Source organism: Gobio gobio (assembly GCF_949357685.1).
Source record: "Gobio gobio genome assembly, chromosome: 18".
Lineage (NCBI taxonomy): Eukaryota > Metazoa > Chordata > Actinopteri > Cypriniformes > Gobionidae > Gobio > Gobio gobio.
In genome coordinates, this window is record NC_137111.1 from 33,076,754 (window position 1) to 33,103,625 (window position 26,872).

The 26,872-nt window shown below is 38.8% G+C and overlaps 1 protein-coding gene across 2 annotated transcripts in view; it reads right to left on the minus strand.

Moving 5' to 3' along the window:
- Positions 1-26,872, minus strand: part of ndst2a (N-deacetylase/N-sulfotransferase (heparan glucosaminyl) 2a) — a 176,571-nt gene that overhangs the window by 22,358 nt on the left and 127,341 nt on the right. The window contains exons 4-5 of one of the 2 annotated variants that reach the window (XM_079843450.1): positions 25,164-25,264; positions 2,103-2,205 (exon numbers count right to left, since the gene is read on the minus strand). The gene's annotated coding sequence lies outside the window, so the exon portion shown is untranslated. The remainder of the gene's footprint in view (positions 1-2,102; positions 2,206-25,163; positions 25,265-26,872) is intronic. The other variant, XM_079843449.1, reaches the window with a different exon arrangement.

Genomic DNA, 26,872 nt, shown 5'->3' on the forward strand with positions numbered 1-26,872 from the left:
GGCCTTGGTTTCCTCTTTTTCGGTTTTGGCCAAGAATTTTAATTTCGGTGCATCCCGAGTTTAATCATGTAATGGCATTTCACCTGGTTAGAACAGTGTGTTAAGTGTACATCCTAAGATTACCAACCAGGAGGAAACTAGTTCCTGTGGCGATGAATAAATTACCCTGCCTCACTGATCCATGACCAATATGACCTCTGATCCCCTAACCCATACTGGCTGAGCTTTTATGAGGGCCATGTGGGGTCTCAGGTTTTCATCACACCAGTTTCTTTCTGCTCTAACCGAATTACGCCAGAACAACTCAATTTGCCTTTGTCCTGTATCTTGACCGCTAACAGAAATCAGATACAAACACAATCAAAACAGCAGATGTAAAGTAAATGCATTTGCACCGCTTTATCTATACCAAACTACGTTTTTACATTTTCACAAATAAATAAAGCAAGCAAGCAAGCAAGCTAAGGCTGTGTGAGTGGTTGCCAAGCACTGCTCGAGTTCGAGTGGCTTTTTAACATATTGCTATGTGGTTGCTAGGGTGTTCTGGGTATTTGCTTAATGACCCAAATCAAAAGAGTCCACCTCAAAGTCTCTATTATGTTGCGGCCCATATATATAGCTTCAATGGAAGTCTATGCGATTTACTCATCCATATTATAATCAGCAAAGTGAAAAGTCTGCTGTCTTAGAATAGTGTAACTCAAATAGTGCAACCACGATTTGAGGTTTCATTCATTTCCTTAGCACAAATGGTGTGGGACATGTTACACACTAAATTGTAATACTTGTGGTTAGGGATTTGTTTCAACCTCTAACCCCAGCTATGAGCAAATAGAGATGCTTGCCTTGGCAAACAGCCCTAATTAGCCTACAGGAGTCATGGTGCAGTGTGCAAAGTAACCAGCAGGGGGCTTCCACACACAATGGGCAGAGAATTAAGGTCTCTGGACAAAGTGGAGGAGGGGGCTATCATTAGGCCCCAAGGTCATGTTGTATTTGAGCCACAGGTGTGCAGGCCTCTGGGCATCATGGGCATCTTGCCTGTACAAACACACACACACACACACTTGCAAGAAAACCAGACTGCTTCAATCAATACTAAGTAAAAAAAGAGCACTTTAAACTGCTACTATGTGTGGAGAAATTTAATGAGCCTGCAGCTTACCTGCTACATCCAATTTTCAAGTGAAAAAATACAGAGTGCTTCTACAATAACAAAACGCTTCAATAGCAGAAAAAAATCTTTAGATGGATTCAATCCTGTGGGGCAATTAACATGCAAATTATTTATAGAATTTACAAGCCGTGGGGGATGGAAAAAAAAAAACTCAGCTTATTTTTAATCAAAGGAAATGCTTTACAAACAGCTGGAGAGTGTGGCTTAATCTGAGCTATAATTTTGAACCCCTGAATTCGAAACGACTGCAGGGTGACAACAACAATGCTCGCCTGAACCACAAATGTTTGGGACAAAGAGATGAATGGGGACCATGTGAGGACCCTCTCCTCAGCCTATCTGCCCCAGAAACCCCAGGGTCAAGCCCTCCCTACCCAAACACCACAATGCTGACCGTCAAATTCCACAGGCCGATGCCCCCCCTCTCTGATTATTCACCATGAATAACACACCAAATAGACTCAACTCCAGTGCATGAAACACAGGCTGAACAAAAACCAAAGAAGAAAGGATAAAACTCCCCAGACCATTTGTCTTCTTCATGGCATTTCTCATTTCAGTTGAGGGGGGAAACAGAAAAAAGAAATCAGAAAACTAAAAGTCAGTTCCATTATAATCATCCTGCGAGCTGAACTCTGTCTATCAAGTCAGAGAATTTCTTTCAGTGTGGACAGAGATAAAAACAGCTTTGCTTCTTTTCATCCCATTCAGACTTCAATTGGGCATGTGAAGTGTGGCTAAACTACGTCTTTAAAGTGTTTATTTTACCCGTCCATTTCTCAGAGTGCTATGTGAAAATGAGGGCGGCGGTGCTGATAAAGCTCTGCTTGTGTTTGGCTTTTGAGAATACCGCCTTCTCTCTTTCTGCCTCTCTGAAAATAGTGCAAAAACAGAATGTATAATGAGTGACTGGAAAAGGAATTACCCAAACTAAGCTGATTTGCTGATGCGAGTTGCATGCTGAAGAGCTCCGGCAGGGTTCACTGTTGCTGACCGCTGATCTCCTGATAATTCTTGCAGCGAAGTCTCTGTTAATTGTGGGATTACAGGACAGCAATTAGCGAGCCAGACTTAACTGTAGAGGACAAAGCGACTGAATAACTAACACAACTGGGACAAGCTTAAATCAGCTGTCTCCAAAATCTGGGTCGAAGTTTTTATGAGAGCAGCCATCTTAGAATAGGATGCATGTCTTATGGTGACAGTCAGAGCAAAAATCTGAATTGACCTTACGAAAGCAATTTCTTTACAAGGGTGGGTACTCTCTGATGTACCTGATGATTTTGTAATAAATTACTTCAAATGCAGAGTATCATTGTGCAAAAAAGCACAGGCTTTTGTATCATGTTGAAACACTAAATATAACAGTAGAAAATTAGAAAATTGTGAAACTACAAGGTGAAATATACCCAAGTGTCAAGATGTCAAACAGTCAACAAATATAGGCAAACCTAGAAATGTTTTTACTTTAGGACATTCATTCAAAATGTGCAAGTGTAGTTGTTCCTGCAGTCTACCAAAAAGGATGATCAAACACGCATTTAGGAGATTACTGACTGGTTTCAGCTCAATTCCCTAGACTCTCTGGACACCTAGTATCTGAATTACATGCATCATAATAAACACCTTTTTTACCATTAAGGTTTGAAAAAAAGAAACAAAAAAGGAAAAGGAGGTCACAGACAATTCACTAAATTTGGCCAACAAAATTACAGATAACCACCAAATGACTTACCAGTTTATCAGATTTGGCTGTGAGTCGTTTATCTATCAGTGGATAGATAAATGTCAGTGAAACAATAGGTTTCCTTTTAATACATGAGTTGAAATTTGAATTGAAATATCCACACACCACAGGAATTGGAATGAATAAATTAAACTGTGTTTATGGCCTATAAACCTTCACACTTTAAATCACAATAGGCACAATATGTAAGATTTTTGGATTAATATTATCCAAAACCACTAGAACAATGTTTTATATTTTGTTGACTTGTGCACTTAAATTATCCCAAATGTTGCCAATAATGTTTAAACCCAGAGAAATAAGCAATTTTAACCAGGACACAGACCGTCTTCCGTGCTTCGCCTATCAATGACATCATACCCGCTTTAATATATTATGGGTTTTATTAGACAGATGAGCAACTGTTTGGATACATTCATCGACAGAAAACAAATTGTTATATAGCTCAACACAATTTGTGAAATTGTTTACCATGCCTAATATCGATCTAGATTACTGCAGTGTGCAACAAGTTTCTCATAGTAGCCGCAGAGCAAATGCACAGAGTAGCATTAAAACATAACTTTCAGCACACTCAAATGTATTTAATATGGTAAAACCGCGCGGCGTTACCCCACATTAGGCATGTGCCGGTATCAAATTTTCATGTTGCGATTAATTGCTGAAGCTTTTATCACGGTATACGGTATTATCACGATATTGAAATAAGTTGCAAAAAAAGTGTTGTCATACTATAACAGGTTAAATCACTTTCTTATAACAAAAGAACCAAACATTTAAATACAATAAAGCAATACACAAAAATGTATAAATTAAACAAATATTTAAAACAGATTAAAGTGCAAAAGAATTATAAAGAACAATAGGTATGCTGAAATGTACATTTAACTAAGATTAATACATGCTTTAGAAGTATTTTTCATTGTCAGTTTGTTAATGAATGAACTAATGTTAAATACTGGAGCCTTGTAAAGTGTGTGATTGAACAACAGTCAGAACATATTCAAACAATATCTAGGGCATGTAATTTAGTCCAGATTAAAATATAAAATTCAAGTTTGAAAATGAATAGCCTTAAGTCTTTAAGTATTATGTATTAGGTTATGTGATTACTGGAGAAACGGCTGCATTTCTGCTGTTCCGTCAGCGCCCTCTGCTGTCGAAGAGTGAATGTGCACTTCAGCACGTCTCCTCATTCCGCCATGTGCTCGGCTCATGCACGGTCTATTTACGTCAGTGCCAGTGTGCGTTCCTCTTTGACGTGTTGTTCATTTTAAACGGTTGATGGGTAAAGTATTCTTAAAATTCATTCTAAAAATCTGAATAATTCGTAATAAATAATTATTCACGGTATTTTGAAGTGCCCACGATAACAATATTGTGCATGTTCATTATTGCGGTATATCGTATTACCGTTTACCGGCACATGTCTACCCCACATACGCATGAGCGGAAGAAGTGGAAGCATTCGTCTGCAGTATAATAAAAGTCATAAAGCTATGCCTTTGTTTTGAATGAAATTACTTTAGCTGGACAATAACTTTTTTCTAGAGCTGATGTACAGCCAAAACAATCTCTCTTCCATTAATTTCCTATTATCACTGTAAAGCTGCTTTTGAAACAATCTATATTGTAAAAAGCGCTATATAAATGAAGGGGACTCGACTTGCCTTGAATAAGCGACCTCTAGCAGCGAAAAAATTACATAGTGGCTTTAACACTTAAAGGGTTAGTTCACCCAAAAATGAAAATTCTGTCATTAATTACTCACCCTCATGTCGTTGGACACCCGTAAGACCTCCGTTCATATTCGGAACACAAATGAAGATATTTTAGTTGAAAGCTGATGGCTGAGAAAGGCTTCACACAGGCCTCCATTGGCATTCAGTACATTGACACTTCCAAGATCCATGAAAGGCACTTAAAACGTTGTTACAAAGTCTATCTCACCACAGTGGCTCTACAATAATCATACAATGCGACGACAATAGTTTTTGTGCGCAAAAAAAAATCAAAATAACACCTTTATCCAACTTGTTCTCGACTTCCGTGTATGCCTCCACGACGCATGCGCGAGAATATGACGCAGATCCGGCGTTCGGACATATGACCCAGAAGCGATTTGTTTACGAGCAGAGGAAGACGCGCGTGTCTAAGCTGTTGGATTCTACATTGATCGTGCTTTAGGTCTCGGCGTAGTGCTCAAAATGGGGCTTAAGTGTGTATTTCATCGATTCCCGAACACCGGCGCTACGTCATATTCTCGCGCATGCGTCGTGGAGGCGCACACGGAAGACAAGAACAAGTTGGATAAAGGTGTTATTTTGATTTTTTTTTGCGCACAAAAACTATTGTCGTCGCATTGTATGATTATTGTAGAGCCACTGTGGTGAGATAGACTTTGTAACGACGTTTTAAGTGCCTTTCATGGATCTTGGAAGTGTCAATGTACTGAATGCCAATGGAGGCCTGTGTGAAGCCTTTCTCAGCCATCAGCTTTCAACTAAAATATCTTCATTTGTGTTCCGAATATGAACGGAGGTCTTACGGGTGTCCAACGACATGAGGGTGAGTAATTAATGACAGAATTTTCATTTTTGGGTGAACTAACCCTTTAAAAAATTATTTCCATCTTTCCATCACTCGTTTTGACAAATCATGCTTTCCAAGTAAAAAAAATAAAAATAAAAATTTATTTCTTTGAATTTCAACTGATTTTAATTCTAATTTCTGCAATTCTACATCCTCAATTCAAAAATCCTACTCATCTACTCTTACTTACGCTCAGTGCTTGAAGTGGAAAAACTAAAGTGCCGGTACTCACCAGCGTGGGGCGTGGCTTTGTTGGGGGTGTGGTTATGGGGGGATTGTTTAGTCAATAATTCAAGAAGGTCCATATTTTAAAGCTCTTTCTAACTTGTACTCAGCCTTAAAACTAACATATAGTTATTGTAATTGTTTAACTATAGCATTTGTTACAATAAGGGTTTATTTACAAAGCAAGACCATTGACGGCTCCTCATTACCATGCAGGCCAATGTTAACTTTTTCCTTTCTTTTTATTTAATCTATAGCATTTGTTATGAAAAATAGCAACACAGTTAGAAAATATAGCTACAACATCCCACGTGTAATATACATCTTTAGTAAAAAATCTATTCCCTTAACTGATTATCTATTATAAATTCTACAACTAGTCAAAATTTACCACAATAAATACAATAGAACGTGATAAATTCTAGTAAATGTGGTCATCAGGGGCCTCATTTATAAAACTTTGCGTAGGATTTGCGTCAGAAGTGGCGTACGGATGAAACATAGGACGTGCGTACGCACAGAAATATTCGGATTTATAAAACTGTGCGCACGCACATCCTACGCAGTTTTCCCTTAATAAATCACAATCAATTCTAAATGTAGCGTAGCTTTTGCGGCTTCGTGTCACGCCCATAGTTGCCTATAAATAGTCCACGAAACGCCCCCAAGTTAATATTCATCGATTGCGAAATCATGGCAAACACAGAGATGAAATCATGGCAAACACATTTGCCACATTTGAAATAAAAAAAAAACGTAACCTCACTCAATGTGAAGTAGAAGTTATCGTTGGCGAGGTGGAAAAGATGAGAAAAATGTTGTTTTGGAGGGCACAGTGTGGGCATTAGGCCTACTAATGCCAAAAAGGCACTTGAGTGGCAAAAGGTTGCAGACGCCGTAAATGCTGTAGCCTCACAACCTCGGACCGTGGCCGAAAAAAAAAAAAAATGGTCGGACATCAAAGTCGAGGCAAAAAAGCGTCTAGCGCACCATCGCCTGAGTGTGTCCTCGTTTGCCAGCAAGTCTTCTTGCTGTCTGAAGATGCGTTCACTCCGACTCCTTCCATTTGCGACATCTTCTAAGAGCGCAATATCAGCCATTGTGCGTCATTGTTATGCATTGTGATGGGGCATTTTATTTCCATCCATTTAATTGCATCTGACAAGCTACAGATGTCGGTTATAATCTACGTGGAAATGGGAAATAGGCTATAGTTCAGTGCAAATGGAAAGTCTTGCAGCTTTCTGAATGGTTGAGACATACGTTATTCGTTATTTTATCAAAAATAAAACAAACTAAAGGCATATGCATGAATACCATGATTCCGTAGCTGATGAAGAAATGTTTACTATGAAAACAACTTTCCCCAGTGGACAAGTAATACATCAATCTATTTATCTATATCCCTAATTATCTATCTATCTGTCTTCCTATTTGAATCTATATCTGCTCCGCCAGACGGACACATTGACGAGAATATCAGTTTTGCAACTTATTTCGTTCTGTTTACCATATTATTTATGAGGATGAATTGCATAACATGCCAATATTATTGCAGAACATATTTCACTTTTCTTTTTGCAAATATGTGTTAATTTGCATATCTGTTGTAAATTCCGTTTGATTTTGTTTGTTTTACACTGCAGATCGATCAAACGGGTGTTCGTGTAGGCTGTTAATTGTAAGACTTGCTTTCGTGTAGGCTGTTAATTGTAAGACTTAGCAAGACAACAAGACTTGAGAGGCAGTGTTGCCATTTCTTTTACACAACGGTCTACAGTTTCACACACTTTCACGTGTTTCTTCCATCTGCCGACGGTGTCGCCATTCTTATTTCACCCGTTTTTGTGCGTACGCCTGGGTCAGAGCTTGCGTGAAGGACCGCACATTTTCCCGTCAAGTTCGCTTTTTATAAATACCAATTATTGCGTAGAGAGCGGCGTACGCCTTCTTTTGTGCGTACGCAACGTTTATAAATGAGGCCCCAGGAGTTTAAAAAGCTTGCAGGATGATGTTTTCCCCTCTTTTCATCAGTTATTTTAGTGGCTGTTTTAGCTCATGTTCGACTTTCTCCGTAGTGTTTTACTACATTCTCAATACAATTCAAATGGGACGCACATTGTATCATCAGCGTCGCATAGGAACTAAGGCATAGGAGAGGGTGCACATGGCAAAAATTACGTCATCGCGGAGTGGGCGGTCGGGCGCGTTGAGAGCGGGAGATCCAATTTCGCTTGCCGTTGTGCCAATAGTAGTGGGAAGTTCGGATCATTTTACTGACTCGGATCTTTGAGTCTCGTTCAACAAAATGAACGAATCTTTTTTCGAGTCATTTCGTTCATTTCAGAAAAATATAATTAAAATGACATGTTAAATAGCCCAACCCATCTAGTACTTATGAAAATGTTGAATACATTTGTAAAACTAAATAAAAATAAACTAATGGGTACTGCAACCAAAGCCAAATGATAAGAAACTGAAACGTTTAATTAATTGATTAGTTGTTGGGTCAGGCTATTGCAGTCTAACTCTGTTAGTTAACCTCACCTCCTGATCCGAGACATTCTTTCTTTTGCAACTTCATATTTATCACGTTTGTTCTCCGCCTCTCGTGTCTTCGAACTCCTCGAGACGTTAGTTGTCGACTCGTCTGTGTCTGACTCTGATCTGGGGCCGGGCCATGTGACATTAGCCTGGATGCCAGCCGAATTTAGCCCCGCCCACAATTTTTTTTGCTCTGGCAATTCGGTCTGGACTCGCTCCATAGAGGAGTAATTATGCCCGAACAGAAACTGTTCGGACCAATGAAATTGTCAGGGCGGGCTTTAGACGATGATGGACAGATGATAAACAGTAACGTAATCATCCACGTCATCGAAGGCTCTTGGGTTGAATTTGCTCTTATCCTAAACGGAGAACTTGTTCGTATATGCATTCACCTTCACTATTTCTCTCAGAAACGATGATCGTGTTGGTAAGTACTCTGTGTATCCTTAAATAATTTTATTACTGGCAAAGATCGTTTACACTCATATTTTTCTTGTAACGTTACTTAATCCAGCGTGCGTGCAGACAGGGTTTCCAAGTGTTTTTGCAATGTCGCGCACAATTGCTACTCAAAACTATAGCCCAAAACAATAACTTTCCGGGGTGTTCTCCGGAAAAAAATGGCGTTTGGTTGGCAAAATATGTTATTTTGGCAAGGTTGCCTGCTAAAATTCGCATTCCTGGGTTTATATAATCACATAATTGGGGTCGCTTCAACCCGCGGACATGGAGAAAAACACGGACTTGGTAGCACAGTGCAGTTGAGTTCTGTTGACATTTGACAACTAACGTTACGCGTCGCTCCGTTGCTCTGATTGGTTGTGGGTCTATCCAATTGAAGTCTTTCCTGGCTCGGTTGAAACACGCCCCATAATCAAAGCTCAATGGAGCGGTACCAGACTCAAATTCTGACTAGAATTGAGTATGGCCACGCCAGGCTAATGTGACACAGGTCCGGGAACAGAATGATTAGTTCATCTTTCGAGTCTCGAGTTCGGGTTTGAGTCTTTCGTTCTTCCTGTCAGTCCCATAGAATCTATGCTGTCAGAAACGGAAACAGAAAAGATTAGTTCTTTCGAGTCTCGAGTTGGGGTTTGAGTCTTTCGTTCTTCCTGTCATATAAATCTCAGTTAATATCAGACATAAACATATCTATCCATCCGTCCATCCGTCCGTCCGTCCGTCCGTGTGTGTGTGTGTGTGTGTGTGTGTGTGTGTATGCGTGTGTGTGTTTGTGCTATATGATTCAAAATGAGTAATGGTCTAATTGACTTGAATTTGTGATGTTAGACTTGAATAGTCAATACATTTCCCATATTTGTTTATGTCTGATATTAACTGAGAATTATATATAAAAAAAATAAAAAATAAAATAAAAAAATAACTACATGCTTGTTAGTAAAAAGGTTGTGACCTAGTGTTCAATACGGTGAGAAGTCACACGTGACTAAAGAACGAATGACTCAAACGTCAAACCCGAAAGACTCGAAAGAACGAATCTTTTCTGTTTCCGCTACTGACAGCATAGACTCTATGGGACTGACAGGAAGAACGAAAGACTCAAACCTGAACTCGAGACTCGAAAGATGAACTAATCATTTTTGTTCTTTCCAGTACAGATTCAGCGTAATGCGCATGCGCGGTCAACACAAAATGAACGAATCACTCTCTGAGACAACTCGGTAGTCCCGAGTCATATTAAAGATTCGTTCAAAATGAACGAATCGTTCATGAACGACACATCACTATGTGCCAAACGTATGATGCACGCACGCAGTCAGCGGACGCTCGTGCTGCGGAGCCAGGCAAAAGTATAAACAAGACTTAACACTTTTGTAACGTGATGGTGAATGCACCTACAGTGATTCGCGTGCCACTTAATCAAACATTTGGGCGCCCGTAATAAAAGGCGAGATGTAGCGGTAGGCAAGAAAAGGTGCAGGTACGCTTAAGAATAAAATGTAGAGGTGCCCGTACTGCGTACCAGTGAGTACCGCCCCACTTCGAGCACTGCTTACACTCTTTGTTAATTTAACATCAAAAGATTTAGAGACCAGATTTTGTTAGGAATGACAATAAGAATCACATTGGTGTAATGGCTGGAAGGAAGCAGATAAAACGTTTCATTACCGAGAGAAGGAAAGATTAAAAAAAAAAAAAAAAAAATTATGAGCAGATTCCCACGCTGAAAAATATTGAGGGCTAATCTCTCTCATTACTGCAGAATAAATATTTAACGATTAAAAATGGCACCTCATTAGAAGGCCGATTTGTCATGAGAGCGTGCTGCAGTAGGCAGTCAGTCAGAGACACTTCTCCCTCATTCTCTCACAGGTGGCAGCCGCGATGAGCCCACTGGCATCGGCAAGGCTGTGTCAAAATATTTACATTGCTGGTGAGAATGTCATGCCTATCATCCCTGCTAATCCAAGCTCTGGAGCATCACTACAATACAGAAGTGCATGTGATCAAAGTCATAGTATGCGTGTGAGAGAAAGAGTGTGCAGGCTCAGTTGCAACTTGCTAACTGTGAGTATATTTCAGTTGGCCAATTTTGGTCTAGAGATATTCAGAGGGGTGGGGACTGAGAAAGCAAGAAAGCTGCAGCGACAAGGATCATGCTCAGGAGAGGCTGAAGACTTTAATTCATTTACCTCGAGATTACGTTTTTCCCTCCCCGCAGCACCACAGGTTTATTCTGTTTGGAGAATAAACCTTCCGCTCCTGCACGCTGCAGAGGCGAGCAAAGCCGGCCACCCACCATGTGTGTGTGTGGGATGGGGGACACGTTCTGTTCTGTTCTGAAGGCAAATCTGACCACCTGTCTGGCTTACCCTGTCCGCTGGATGACCCCCAGGTCTCACTGATCTCATAAGCATGGTGTGAAAAAGGGTGCTCATGCTGACCACCATTTAATCCCCGGCGACTGTACAGCAGTAGTAGGTATTCCTAATCGATTGCTATATCCAATGGTATCAAGTGGGCAAGAAAAAAACTATCCTCAAAAACAAATAACTTCTGGTCTCTTTTCATTGCAAATCGCTGCTGGTGAGAACACCCTTAAAAGACTAACTCAGAAAATACGATAGAGGCAGGCAGAGAGTGACAGGCCGAAATGTGCATCATTATTGAGAAGTGAAGGATGAGCGCAGGAGTATATAGAGAGTTGAGTCCTGTTTACACAATTGAACCGTCTTGGCTGCCTCTCATATGAAAACACAGAGTTCTGAGTGTGCTGGCCAAAGTCTTAATCAAAACAGAAGAGTGGCAAGGTCAAGGTTGGACATGTCAGAGGCATGATTGAATAGTCTATTCTAACTACATCTGCCAGACTAACAGCTAGAGTCTTCTCAATACAACTCAATACATTTATTAACAAGCCACAGCTTAATAGAGTATGCATTACTACATCATGCCTTCTATAAATAAGGGCTACAAGTGCATTCTATGAACAAAAATGTAGTGAACACATTCAATGATATGTATATAGCAAGGTGCAAAAGTGAACGTGCTTCTATTTTGCATCTCTAACTGAACATAATTATCAGCATAAACATGAATGCAAAAAAAGTCCTTACATTTTACTTTAAATTATTTTGCTACAATGACAGATGATATTTCAAGATTTTCAATATGTTGCAAATAGCATCTTGTGCTTCATGGGACGTAAGAACACATGATAAATGTCACAAATGTACTTATTCTTAAATAGTTTACATGCTAAAACTTAATAAACAGCTTTATTTCAGCCTTGATTTGAAATGTGGACTCCAGAATCCCAATGTGTCAACTGGGTAATTAGAACATATATACAGTACTATGGATAACCCCTACTAAATAATCATAATAAAAATAAAAGAAATGGTGCGAGTGTGTTTAGCATGCATGATGTGTTCAGAGTTTTACAAGCGAGTATTTAGACAGCACAAGTCTTTGGAGGACAGCGTGTTTCCACTTGCTAAACATGAGAGAGAGGAAACTCGTCCTGAGGTTTGTCCTGAAAGCACAGGCCTGGTGGCAGATTGAGGACAGACAGATTGCAGAGGTAGCCTTTTGACCTCACCAGCCCTTACACAGCACCCACATGTTTGATGTAAAAATTGTGGCCAGTGAAAATACTGAGAAAATGTCTAGCCACAGTGGCTGGTGAGCAAAAAAGTTAAAGGGATGGTTCACCCAAAAATGAAAATTAGCCCATGATTTACTCACCCTCAAGTCATCCTAGGTGTATATGACTTTCTTCTTTCAGACAAATACAATTTGAGTTATATTTAAAAATGTCCTGGCTCTTCCAAGCTTTATAATAGCAGTGAGTGGCCGTTTCTGTTTTGAAGTCAATAAAAGTGTATGTATCCATCATAAAAGTGCTCCACGCGGCTCCAGGAGGTTAATAAAGGCCTTCTGAATCGAAGTGATGTGTTGGTGTAAGAAATATGTCCATATTTAAAACTTTACAAACTACAATCTCTAACTTCCGCTAACTCTCGTACGTGCACGTTCATGAGAGACTGGCGTTCCAGCGTATGACGTAGGGCGCTCCGGTGAGCTTGCAAGAACCAACTTTTGTTTTGCTCTATCCTTATGCTACACCCGCGTCCTATGTCATACGCTGAAACGGCAGTCTCTCGTGAACGTGCGTACTACAGTTAGCGGAAGTTAGAGATTACGGTTTGTAAAGTTTTAAAAACAGCCATTCACTGCCATTCAGTCCTTCCAGAAAAATGCGGCTTTTTTTTGTGATTGTTGCGGGCAAAAATCCTTGACTATGCGGCACGTTTTCTTAAAAAATGCGATGAAAAATGCGGGATATTTATGCAATTTTATGCGATAAAATTGCGGGAACTTGCAAAAACTGCGGTTTGATGAGAAAGAGAAAAAAAGCACTACATCACAGAAAGTGCTGGAATATTTAAGTTCTCATCTTGTTTTATTGAAGACCTTAATAATGGCTCAAATTTACAAAACATTTAGTCAATCAAGTTCTGTAGCTTTACAAAAGGAATATGCTACAACTTCTGAAAAAATTAATAAATAACTTCCTGTTTTACAGATGTCGCTATACAAAACAGACATTTGAGTGCTTCCAATGCACAAAGTGCAATCTCTTAAAGGGTTAGTTCACCTAAAAATGAAAATTCTGTCATTAATGACTTCCCTTTATGTTGTTGGACACAAATTAAGATATTTTAGTTGAATTCCGATGGCTCAGAAAGGCCTCCATTGGCACAATGTACACTCTCAAGACCTGAAAAGGTAGCCTACTAAAGACGTCGTTACAAAGTCCATCTCATTACAGTGGTTCTACAATAACTTTATGAAGCGACGATAATAGTTATTGTGTGCAAAAAAAACTAAATAACGACTTATATAGTGATGACTGATTTCAAAACACAGCATCATGATGCTATGAATCATCGAGTCGATTCATGATTCGGATCGCGTGTCAAACTGCTGAAATACTTGACTTTGGCGATCCAACCCGCTGAATCGACTCATTGATTCATAACGCTTCAAACCGCTGAATCGACTCATTGATTCATAACGCTTCAAAGCTGTGTTTTGAAATCAGCACACAGGGAAACTGCTTTGCTCTTTTGCTGTTATTTTTGTTGGCCAATGGGAGTTTGTGCTTCATCATGGTTTCACCGGTAACTATGGTTTCTCCACGGGGTTTGAAGCTTTTCGATGACGTTCGCGTCGGGTATTCACGTCACTTCAAAACGTTCCCATGGCAATAGGCGGAAATGGCGGCTCTTGTGTGAAGTAAACGAAAAATTTTCAACTTTCTGCTAATATATATGACTTTTTTTGCAACGAAAATGCGGGGATTATGAAATCATGATAGCCCCGCATATTTTGCACGCGGAAATAGGCAATTTATGCGGCGAAAGTGCGGCGTATTTGAAAAAATGCGGCCCCCGCATGAATATGCGGACTTTGGCTGATTATGCGTTAAATCACGCGATCGCATAATCGCGTTTTTCTGGAGGGACTGGCCATTATAAAGGTTGGAAGAGCCAGAACTTTTTTTAACATAACTCTGATTGTATTCGTCTGAAAGAAGAATATCATATACACCTAGGATGACTTGAGGGTGAGTAAATCATGGGCTAATTTTCATTTTTTGGGTGAACTATCCCTTTAATGTCATGCCCTACTCATAAGCAGTTTTAACATGAGTAACTTGTAATGCAATATTCACGTAAAGTATTTTAGTGAAGTGTAAAATGTAATGAGTTTGAGCAGCAAGGGAATTAGTCACAATCTATTGCACAAACTAGCTAATGCACCTCCCCTTGTTGTTTAAAACAATGCATCCTGGCAGTAACATAATTGCTGTTGTTGTGAAGTACCATTAACTCTCCGATTGTTCTTTTACGCAAAGTGTGGTCTAATAGGCCAAGATAACTTGTTTACTTCTCATTTCCAAAATGTCCTTGCCTAAAATAAAAGCGAGGAGCTTGTTGTTGTCTTTCCCTGAAACTGTTCTGAATAGTAGGAAGTGAAACCACACCGTCGAAAACACACTCAGAAGTTCCCCTACCCACTTCCAGTCAAAAAACTTCAAGAGCTTCTTGAAGAAACTTCAAATGTGAGTGAAGTATCTTTTAACCAAGCACATCTCTGAGCAGAGGACCAGTCATCTTGAAAAGCCCTAAGAGTGGGATGCTATTTCCTCCTATCTTTATGCTTTCTGATGTCTGGCGGTCTGCAGACGAGGCCGCAGATTTGGAGGGCTGATGGCACTATGTCCCTTAGCAATGTCCGTCCTCCTGGTGCGAAAGCAGGCAGGGTCGCTGAGGAGTTCACAGGAGCTCTGATCAAAGGCAGCCCCTGAAGGAGCTCTGCTGAAGGGAGCACACATACCGACAATCGCCATGGTGGCACTCAGCTGAAATCCAGTAGGGGGTCTTACTAGCAGCTGACATATAAAGTAACTGCCTTTCTACTTCTGTTACAAAAGCACTTCGCAAACAGTCACGAAAAGATAGCTGATCGTTTTTGATTTTCCATGGCTCACACGGTCAGTGTTTGGAATTGATTACTGTATTTACTCAAATTCTTACAATTCTTCTTCTGTACCCACTAGGGATGAGCTTGAGTATTCGGAAATGATACTTGTAATTATTTGCAATTATTATTTATTTCCATAACCGATAAATTACCAATATTAAAATTCTATACAATTTTGTCAAAACATTTTTTTAAGTGCTATAACTGAATTTAGGATTCTCAACATTATAATATACACCATGAAAAATGTATATAAAATTAATAAAACAAATAAAACCCTAGAAAGAGTGCACAAGAACACGCATGCACAGAACTGTTTTTTTACAACTTGACAGAATGAATGGAACAGAGCTTGAGGTCTTGACAGGGTGAAATGCAATGAAATGCAGTGCATGCTTATTTCAATATGTTAATGTGCCGCATGTGCAGTGACATGCACTGTGAACGTTGCTTTAAGTTGGTCAGCTATGATTTCGGTTCATTTTTATGAGGTATACAAGTTACTGAAAAAAAACAATGGTTCTTCTGACGCATGTACATAGTCAATCCCCTTCACTAACTTGCTATAACCTTGAGTAATGTGTGTAACCATAGTGACAATAACAATAATAAATACTTCGAAAACATAAATTAAACTCACTCTTAAAAAAAAAAAAATCGTCTGTGGCTCCTAAAATTTAAGATCGTCTCCTCGGGAGAATGCAATTGCAACTCTTTTCTCTAATGCATTCAATAACATGCTTAATAACTGCTTTCTCCTGCTGTGTATAAAAAAATAAAAATAAAAATAAAAAAAAAAAGCAGAAAGGAGAAAGGTGTGTGTTTCAGAGTGTGTTTGTGTCAAGTATACAGTATATAGAGAGAAGGGAAGGCTAAAAATTTATATATTCGGAGAAAGATGTCACAGTGGCCAATCACGGCCAGCTCCTGTCACCAGTGTCATCATGACATGGGTATTTAGAGCCTTCTAATTGGTCACACTGTGCAAAGGAATCGAGAGGGGAAAAAATGATAACTGACAATAGATCCACTCTCGCTGTCAAGTTACACATCCACAAACCGCCCACGTCCTCTATCCAAGGTGCTACAGTTATACAGTGAAACAAAAAAAAATGTAGTTTGAAACTCGCAGCTCCCTTTGGATTTAATACGATGGCATGCTGTCGCAGCTGGCCAATCAGTGGCAAAACTGCCTCTGTGAACTTTTCATTTGTGTGAGTAGGCGTGAGAAAAAGCAACGGGGGTGTATGTGTGTATCTGAGAGCGACCTTGCTTTCTTTCTATACTCCGTATTGTCATTCTGTTTTTCTGGCCCGGGGGTTTAGGACCCTCCCACATCCACCACAATACCCAGAATGCCTCTTTGCTCCAATTAAAATTTCTTTGGCTCAACTTCTCTGCAGTTATCTTTTCACTTTGTATCTGTCTGAGGAAGACGCTTGCCAGTATCCTTCCATTCATGCTGTGATCAATCCCACCATGCACACAAAAGTCCTGGAGGACCCCACAAGCACAAACTTGCCTTTAAACTCTGTCTCTTTCTCTCACACCACACAAATACAGGCAGACATCATTATACAATTGAGGAGATGTGCATGCAAGCCCCCTCTGAATAATTAATCTTTCCTTACAGGGAGGTCTGAATTAGACAAATCAAACTGTAACGGGCCTTTAGAGCAATGTCTTGCCGACAAAGCCCTCAATAGGAGGTAACGTTTTTCTCTCGCGCTGGGATTCAATGTCTAGGTGAGGAAGGTATCTCCGGAGGTACGCTCAGTTGGTAAGGTGCTTGCTTAATTGGCACAGAGCAGGAAGGAGGACAGGAGATGAGACAGGGGGCGGGAGTAAGGTTCAGGGGCCACGATTCTCTTCCTGGCAGAGCTGATGGTACTACTGGGACCACACACACATATACGGACACACAGGGGAGCAGGCTTTTGTTGAGCATTGTCACTTCACGGAGCAGGACACTGAAGCATTCATACTGTCTCTCTATCTTAAATGCTCAGAATACAGAGGTTGCAGAATAATGCCAATCATTCAAGTACACTAACATGCCCACTCGCAAGAGTATGCCTGCATTTAAACACATTTGTACACCCACACACAGGCAACACAAACTGCAAAGCAGCAAGATCACCACACACACACATTCACGTTGATGGACCCAAAAGGCATTTCTATGAACATCTCTACAGTTGTAACCCATAGGGATATGCAGATAGAGCTCAAGGGTGCACAAAAAGCGATTTCTGCATAAATTGGTCATAAAATGTGATCTGATCTTCAGTCAGGTCAAGACAATAATTGAAAACAGTCTGTATAAACAGATAAAACATAAGAGAGGCTCATTTTCATGCCTTTAACAAACAAACTGTACACATTCATAGTGCAGTGTGGAAAAGTACAGAATGTGAATCTCTAGGCTAATGACTTTCCCGAAAGCTAATTGGAGTCAGCTAACCTAGAGTTCAAATAATAAAACAAAGTTGCAGCTGTTGGTCACATACTTTCTCTCGCAACTTTAATGAAATATAATGGTGGAAAAATTAAAGGGATAGTTCAACCAAAATAAAATAATATTTTAAACCCTCATGTTTTTCTTAACCCATTAGACTTTTGTTCATCTTTGAAACCATTCATCCAAAAAACAAATCCACATAAATTCTAATTTTTCTAGATTTAATTTAGGCTTTTGTTTAATTATTAAAGGCCCACTGAAATCAAAATAAAGTTTTTTAGCTTTTAGTATAATTATCTTAGCCTTAAGGTTATGAATAAGCTGGTGTGTTCCAAAACAATGACAAAATTTGCATTTAAGAGATATAAGCATTCAAAACGTACAGTCTCTCACTTCCGTTAAAACGAATCACAGATTTTGATGATTTCATCGCAGACTTCACCTTCTCATCAAATCTTCTGTCCAACCAAATGCACTCTAGAATCTGAAGTCCCGCCCCCTGCATTATAAATAGACCCTGAACTGCATCTGAAAACAGTCAGTTGTTCACAGATTTACTATTTTCTACATGGTGAATGGCACATAGCGCACTATATATGCGATAGGAAGCGATTCAGACAGTGTAAATATGCTTTCAGTTGAGGCGAATTAAGTCTGGGTTCACGATAGTTTCACGCGCACCGCTGCAGCGCACACACATAGTCTAGACCAGAAGCGTTGACTAGAGACACGAGAGCGCAGAGCGGATCATATGCGCGAGTCGGAGCAGACAGCAAAACATATCAGACCCATTTAAATGCTGCACAGAATGCTGTATTTCAAAGAGATATGGAAGAGATTATGATGATAAACGGTTAAATTCGGAGGAAACTGGCTTTAAAAAAACAGAAAGGCTAGTCAAACTGTGGTAATAACGAAATGCTATTGGCCGTTTCGAAAAAGGGGAGGAGCTGCTAACAGCTGGAGCCGTTTTAGGGGAAATTACATCAACACATTGAATAATGCTGCGCGTTCCAAGGCACTTCAGTGGGCCTTTAACATCGATCAACACATAATACAAGCACATCATACATGGAAAACAAACTTACTTAACATACTTGCTTGAAGCACAAGAACAAACTTCATTGGTTTTTGAGCTTCCGTGCTCATTTACTTACTTTTACATTGTCTTTATGAATTTTTGGTAGAATTTTTTTTCAATGGAGGGACATAAATCTTTCAGGTTTCATTAAAAATATCTGATTTGCATTTCATTCATGAATGAATCGTCTTATGGTTTTGGAACAACGAGGTTGAGTAAATGACAATTCAAATTTTTGGGTGAATTAACTCTTACTAGTTTTAGACAACTTAAGATTGACATAGGCTACTTGTCATAGTTTTATTGAGTATTTGAGTATCAATAAACAGCTGCTGAAATATACAATTATTGTATTTTGTGATTACAAACACTTCTGAAGTCAAGTAGCTATTTTCAAAATTAGCGCACGTGACCGTTAATTTGAATAAAGTATCATTACATAGAGTGACTTGCAAACCGCACCAATAACCGTTTTTATTCATTATTTAAAAATGCACAATTTATTTTGGTATCACAAATTGGAAAATGTTCAAGTCTATAACAAAGCAAAATACAGAGGAAATGACCAATAAGTGAACATTTTTGGGAATATTAAGAATCAGTTTCAGATCAGATCATTTAAATGAAGATTGTATTTACAAATATATCTTTTTACCCAGTTCTACATCACAGTGAGATAAAACTCCCCTCATCCCCTCAGACTCAACTTCTACAGTCTAAACTTAAATCAAATCAGCAGCAGGGGAGGGAAAAAATGACAGCTCTCCAATTGGGTAAAAGAGTCATCGATCATGACGGCCCATGTCATTACCGTGACAGAGCTGCGCTCAGCAATTCAGCTCATATTCTGTTTGAGCAGAGTTCAGAGGGGGATAAGGAGCACATCGAGCGCCCTTTGCACAATACACCTAATTCTATACAGTACTGCTCTCATTTCTCTCTTTGCCTGCTCTCCAATCAATGCCATTCATTGTCAATCAATTATTTTATACTCCATTCAATGGATGGGTTATTACTCATAGTATAGACAAAGAGACTAAGTATATGACGAACAACAGTAGTCAGCTCTCAGTGTCTACTCATACAGTTACATAAAGTCTTTTTTATTGTGCCAAGTCACTCATTATTTGAGATCCAGAGGTTGTCAGTGACGCATAAAAAAAGAAAAGAAAAAGGAAGCGGAGTGAATAAGATCTAGGAACAGAGGCAGCTGATGACAAAGGTCAACAAATAAGCACACTGATGCAATCTCAACTGAGCAAACAATATCAAATCAAGACAATCTTTTAGTCTTTTTGCGTCTCTCTTATAAAACACCGACCCCAGGCAAGCACATAGCTGAGTGTTAATGGGAAACCAGCTGCATATTCTCACCGACAGAGATAAGAGTAGAGGGCGTTATGGCAAAAATATCATATTTTTTTCAGGGAGATCACGATTCACAAGTAACTAAGCAGTATAGCAAAACTAATTTGATTTAGTTTAGCCTTACAGGATGACAACATATAAAAGAAAAGAATGACAGACCATTTACGCCAAAGTAGGGGTGGGTGAAGATGAAAATCTTTATTTCATTATTTTAACTTCATTATAAAAAAATAAGAACAAAGCAACAAAGTAAATCATATTACAAATAATAGGACAAATACAACAAAAAAATAAAAATGAAATAAACAGTGCTTTAATTTTATTCAGCTACAGTATTTAACAGTAGAATTCAAGAAACTGAATAAACAAACAAAAAAATAAAACACACTTCACTGAATAAATAATGCATTAATTGACTCTTATTAAACTTCATGCACGGATCTAATATAGAGACACTCATCCGATTTTCTCCTAACTTCTTACGTTAACTTAAGACATTTGATAGTTTAAGTCAGGCACGTGCAGGGGTGGGGGGGGTGGGGGCTTTGGGTGCTCGAGCCCCTGCCCTTTTTCAAAATGAATCAAAAGTGCCCCTCTCAGACAAATATCAATGATAATATCGTGGTCAATAAAACTAAATAAATGTGATTTTTATAACATGACAATGTATACAATAGTAACGAACGGCTCAAAAGTCAGATAATTTCTGTTGAGGCGTTGCCATAACGCGTTGCTATGGGTTGCATGCGTTTTGATTGACTGCTGATTTTCCACTGTTTGGAAACGGCTCTCGAGCCAAATATGGTCCTTTCAGAGAGTGTGTGGCCTCATGGGAAAAAAGTAAGCCAATATTTTTTTTTTCATCCATAATCAGAGCTAATGTGTTGATTTAATTACAAATCTATATATTAGCTATATATTTTAAAGTATTACACAATTCACCAATGCCCGTTTGTCATGTATATACACCAACCAATCGTGATCTGTCAAAGCAAGTTCAAATTCCATTGGGCGATGTGAAACGGTTTCCTGCGGTTTGTCTAATTTTATAAATTGCATCACTGACAAAATGGATTTTAACAGACAACAAACAAATCCCTGCACAAAACCACAGCAGCAAACGTTGCATTAATGGTAAGTAGAGCTGAATTCACTTGTATTTATGTATATTGATACACCGTTTACTATTTCATGAAACTATCAAAGTTAACAAAACCCAAGTGCCACCAGCACCTACAGGCCTATTAAGCGAAGTGTAGGCTGGCGAAATGGTTACATGAAAGGAAAAGACTTATTACCATTTTTTAATATTATGTAGCATTATGAAAGAAGTCTCTTATGTTCATCAAGCCTGCATTTATTTGATAAAAAACAGCAATATTGCGAAATATATTAAAATAATGGTTTTCTATTTTAAAATAATTTAAAATATAGTTTATTCCTGTGATCACAGCTGGATTTTCAGCATCATTACTCCACTCTTCAGTGTCACATGATCATTCAGAAATCATTCTAATATGAGGATTTAATGTCAATGATGGAAACTGCGATACTCTTTTCAAGATTCTTTGATTAATAAAAAGTTAAAAAGTATATATAATAATATTTCACAATATTAGGCTACTGTTTTTTCTGTATTTTTGATTAAATAAATGCAGGCTTGATGAGCATAAGGATATATATATATATATTTATGTATTGCCCCTTTTTTACATTTGAGCCCCTGCCCCTGACGAACTCTCTGCACGGCCCTGGTTTAAGTGCAATAAGACGAGAGAGAACTTAGTTTAGTACTCACACGCTGTTTGACTAGCTTTTAGTGTGCGTGTGCTTATAAAATGTTTAACTGGCAAGGCTTTACAACCAATAAAAATAATAAACTTTCGTGATTGCAAAGAACTGCAATGTCATGTGAGCATATTAGGGATGTGACGAGATCTCGTGCCACGAGATTTCTTGTGGAGGTTGTAAGACCGCATGAATTCGCTCCAAGGATCGGTAGCGAACCGCGGTGAAGGCCGCACGCGTTCAGTGATTCCGCTGGAAGAATGGATTTGATTATATTATTCTTTATCTGACTCCATTTATCAAAGTTGTCGCATTTAGAAGAGAATCCCAACCAGTTGTTTGGTCATCTATATTTGATAGTTAATCATACAGTTGATCGTTCCGTTTTAACCCTTTGTTGCAATTATACCGTTCCACATTGGAGATAGTTAATAATTACAGATTAATTCAGAAAGGATCAAAATGTAACAATTTATTAACAATCAAGTAAATGTAAAATGTCAATTACATAATAGACATAAATCTCTTCTAAAAGGAAACACAAATTCTAGTTATGGTTACACTTAAAATCGTTTCAAATAAATGTAAACATAAACCTTTAATTATGCTCAGTAGGCCTCTGCCTAGAATGTTACCTGTGAGATAGAGAGAGAAAGAGAGAGAGAGAGAGAGAGAGAGAGAGAGAGAGAAAGAAAGAAAGAGGGAGAGAGCTAAAGAACAGCTCTCTCCAGAGAAAGCCAGAGAATCCAAAGAGAGCGAGCTACAGATGAAATCCTCTTTTATCCTCTTCCTGATGTCCCCAAATTCAAACCTGACTCTTGTAAAACTGACCAATCAGACCAAACCGTGAGACATTTGAAAATAACCAATCAGACAAAACTTCCCCCATTGTATCAAAGGTGTTAACCATTTGGCCAGCCGGCCATTCATTCTTTTGTCTTTCTAACTCAACCTGGCCCTTCTGATGGCGTTAAGGGGGAGGGGGTTGAGTCAATTTCAATATCTTGATCACGACGATGGCAGTTAACAGCAAAGCAGATGATTTTGTTCCATTTCAAATATCTTTGATTATTTTCCAATTTACAAGGTGAAAAGCTGTCTCGCGTCATTTTGTCATGACAGAGTATGAAGTTAGAATAGAATATGCCGACGCTACGTTTACATTATGCCGCCACTGTAGTTTTCCTTTTTATAGAAATATAAAAATTTAATTCAGGTAGATAACAGTCGCTTCAATTCCATCAGCTCATCCAACACGAGCTGTTCGAGTTGACCATAGTGCACAGCACTGCCACTGATCACTGATCACGTGACGAGAAGACTGACAGGACCGTGGCGGAGAATTTGTTACGCAACAGAAGCGTCAGACAAATGTCTATTTTAAAATGAGTGTTCAGCACCACCGCTCCCCATTCACAGAGTACACATGGATCGCAAAATTGAAAGTAAAAGTAAACGGGAGCGCACCTTCAAATGTGATTTCAGTAAGTTAGCGCCGTTTGAAAGCAGCTCCCTGAGGCATGCAGATATCTCCCAATATGAAAGCTTTCTGTGTAGTTGTAACTATCTCTTAGCTCTGTATAATGCTTGAAGAAAAATGTGGTATCTTTTTGCACTTTGAATATTGAGTACTTTGATTATGGTTCTTGTTTGCACTTAATATCTATGATCAATTTGTGGTAAGGAGTTCAGTTAGGAGGTCAAAAGAAGCTCATGTGTGGTTCTAAGGTCTGAAGAGACAATCATACAGGAAAGAAGCCAGTCAGTTGAGTTTTTGGCAAAACCTTTATAGTGCTTGTGGTCTTTGACTGCATATGATAATTCATACTCAAAGTAGAACTGAAATGACATTCATTCCAAGTTGATTAGTTAAAACATTCCAAATGCACCTGTAAACAATTTTTCTAGTCATGTATTTCATCATTGAGGATTTCTTAAAAATACTATGTAAAAAATCTTGTCTCGTTTTCGTGAACCCAATCTCGTGTCTCGTCACACCCCTAGAGCATATCACTACAGATGTGTTGCTAAACGTGCTATGAAAGTACGTCACGTTACAGTATGTTGGGTCGGGGGTGCCGCACCAGAACTGCAACTGACAGAATCTGCACTGCAGCACGATACTGCGATATTTCTTCAAAAGCAGATTGTGGAGACATTTTAATTGTTCACAATAAAAAAAATTGTGATATCGCACATCCCTATGCTAGAGGATGACATCAAAAGACCTACAGAGCTTGTATTCTCTATGGAGGTCTGGCCCATAACCTGCCCTGGAAGTGTGCATGTGCTTTCAGCAGCATTTGCTTGAGGGAGACACATAAAAGCTCCTCTTGGTTTTGGGGTCAATTACATTTAAATTTGACCAGCTTAAGAGGTGCACTGAGTACACAATTCCAACACACACATACTAAGTAGATTAAAAGAAAAGCCTAGTTTGGCAAAGTGAAATGTGACTTTCGAGCTCTCAGAGTGAGCGTGAAGCGTTTCTGCCGATCAGTCACAGTGAGGTTTGATAGCTGCTCTGTAAGACTGGCAGCAAACACTTGAGTGAGTTTCATTCACATTAGTGGAATTAAGACTGTTACCATGCCGACAAGAAGCTCATTTTGATATGGGGTGCTAATGAATAATGATGATGATAAATTTGATAAAAATGAGTGCCGTACAAGGTTCACACTATTACTTCTGCATCAGAATTGTGTAAGAGGAAAAATCTGTTTAATAGTCTGGGGTGAAACAATAGCACAAAAAATAATAATTACAAAAAGTACTTCACAAAAAGTTTTCACTTGCAATAATAGCTGGAAATATCATAATTTAACTATACAATCTTAATTTTCAAACCATTTTAACTTAAGACCATCACAAATTACTGTGATAGGCCTATTTAATATTAGTCAGCTGATAACTTTACCATGTGATACATTTTATTAGCAGAAATCACAACAACGTTCAATATGTCTCAGAAAATGTAATTCTTATACAGGGTCATCCATATTGTTGACCCATGAAAACCCATCCCATTCACAAAATTAAATTAATGAAAAAACAAACAAATTCAGGCCAATTATCCATAGCTGATGGTTTTAGGTCTTTAAACATATTCATTCCTACAAAGAAGTAAATTCAGGATTATTTCAGTGACGAAAACAACACTTACTTCTTGCAGCTGCAGCTGGTCATAAGAGAGCTCGATAAATCAGTCAGTGTTAGTTGATTTGTCCTGGGTGGAAGTGTGTGAATCTCAGCGTGTTCAGAAACCTGTAATGAGGACAGAGAGGACATGCGGTGAGGGTTTGATAGATGACTCTTGCGCAGTTGAGTCACTTTTGCAGTCAATATTTGCACTCTCTCATTTGCGAGGTGTCTCGGTCTCAGACGGTCCACTTTTCTCTCCTAGACTATGATCTGAACACCACTGAAGTGCTTTGTGTGTGCTGATGTCCATGTATTGACAAACCATGCAGAGATAAGAACACACCCCTTGACCAATTGCAGACCATCCACTTATACTCATACACAGATAAGGAGAGAGGGCCAGGAAAAAAAACTACAAAAAAGGTGAAGCAAGTGTAAAAGGTAAAGTCTTTCAATGACTCTCTGATGCGAGATTTGAATGATTCCAATCTATTGGGGATTTAAACATAAAAGCTCTTTTGCCCATTGTTTTATTAGCACGATGAACAAATAAATAAATCTGAGCCTGAGAGCCTAACTTGGTAATTTAAAGAAATACAAAATATTGTTGCAAATAAGTGGGATAGTTTGGAAGGCAAGGAAAGCCATAAATTTAAGCCAAGGAATATGGTCTTATTACATGCAGAGAAGGCCATTTGAGTGCATCATGCATTAGACTGTGATATGTAAAAAAAAAAAAAAAAAAAAAAAAAAAAATTGTGCACATTCTATAATTAAGTGAAGAAATATGTAACGTTGATACAGTTTGATAAACAACATCACAATAATCAGGAGTCGAAAACATGAGTTGATAAACAAGTTTCTTACGAACACTAGATGAAAAGTATTTAACAATTCCAAAGTTGACTTGTGTTAAACATAATTAATACGATTTAAATGAAAGTTCAGAATGAAGCCATACACAAATATATTCAATAGTATCAACGTTATGCAGAGGAGTACCGTCAAAGGAGTACATAATACAGCAGTTTCTGTTTGGAAACAAAAATCATAATATACTAGTATTTCGTTTTATTATAGGCAAAAACGACTTGGTTGTTAGATGACGAGTCAACCATCCTGGAAGTGCTAAATGACACTTATTTCTAACATGCACTGGACCCAAAAATAAATATATACATACACTTTACAAAGAGAAATAAAATGATGAAATTATTTATTAAAAAGAAAGATTTACAGTCAGATCTGGCTTCCAAAAACAAGTAGACCTTATGGTGATCTTCACAAGAACAAGCATGCATCTGCTGTCTGTGAGTGCATTTCTGCTGGAGCTTTATTCTTTGGCTGGTAATGCACGACAGGAGGCCGAGAGAGAAAACAAGGACACGTGGAGAGAGTGATACTGTGAAAAAGAGTGTGTGCGTGTGTGTGTGTGGGAGAGAGAGAGAGAGAGAGAGAGAGAGAGAGAGAGAGAGAGAGAGGAGGGCGGGCAGAAAAAGACAACAGAGGAAGTACATGGGAAGAAGCCTTTGTTCTTGCTGATGCAGATTGAGAGTTTAATGTTTAATGGATCTCAGAAAGACGCAGAAGATCTCTCTGAGGACCACCAGAGGAAACCTTAACCAGGATGTCAACTAATATCGCACCTTCACATGGGAGTAGAGATGGGTCACAATGTCGACTAATTGTCTAACGACTGCCTAGTTGATCAGTTTATTTAGATTTTTCTTT